This window comes from Meleagris gallopavo, chromosome 2 (genome assembly GCF_000146605.3).
Source record: "Meleagris gallopavo isolate NT-WF06-2002-E0010 breed Aviagen turkey brand Nicholas breeding stock chromosome 2, Turkey_5.1, whole genome shotgun sequence".
NCBI lineage: Eukaryota > Metazoa > Chordata > Aves > Galliformes > Phasianidae > Meleagris > Meleagris gallopavo.
The window spans coordinates 80,414,001-80,414,582 of NC_015012.2; the positions used below are offsets into that span (position 1 = coordinate 80,414,001).

General features: G+C 47.6%; 1 protein-coding gene across 1 annotated transcript in view; it reads right to left on the bottom strand.

Annotated features, from left to right (window-relative positions):
• The window catches only part of KCNQ5 (potassium voltage-gated channel subfamily Q member 5), an 87,141-nt gene that overhangs the window by 59,818 nt on the left and 26,741 nt on the right, over nucleotides 1–582 (bottom strand). The gene's annotated exons all lie outside the window — the stretch shown is intronic.

A 582-nucleotide genomic window follows, 5' to 3' on the forward strand; every position in this document is an offset into this window, starting at 1 on the left:
CCAGATGAGGCCTTACCAGGACAGAGTAGAGGGGGAGGATCACCTCCCTCGACCTGCTGGACACGCTCTTCTTAATGCACCCCAGAATGCCATTGGCCTTTTTGGCCACGAGGGCACACTGCTGGCTCATGGCCAACCTGTCGTCCACCAGGACGCCCAGGTCCCTCTCTGCAGAGCTCCTCTCCAGCAGCTCATCCCCCAGCCTGTATTGGACATTGCCTGCTACTGTATGGTGCAGGGTGAAATATAAAAGAAACAAAAGTGTGCACAAAGGTTTGTCACTATACTTCCCCTATTCCCATATTGCTGTGAAACCATTCTAGAAAGATTCCTTCAGTACATGTCATGCAGATAATCCTCCTTAGACTTCTTTACATCAGTGTTCAGAGTGTGGGGATACGATATCATATGAGAAAGGCTGATTTTTTTCAGCAAACACCTGCAGGAGTAGTTAATTGTGGCTCAAATGAACCGACATTTGTCTGATGTATCGTGCCAAGGGATTAACACTGACATTTATGCTCATATACTGCTTCAGCACCCCTAAATAAGTATCAGCTTGTTGGTATGAGGGTTGCTCTG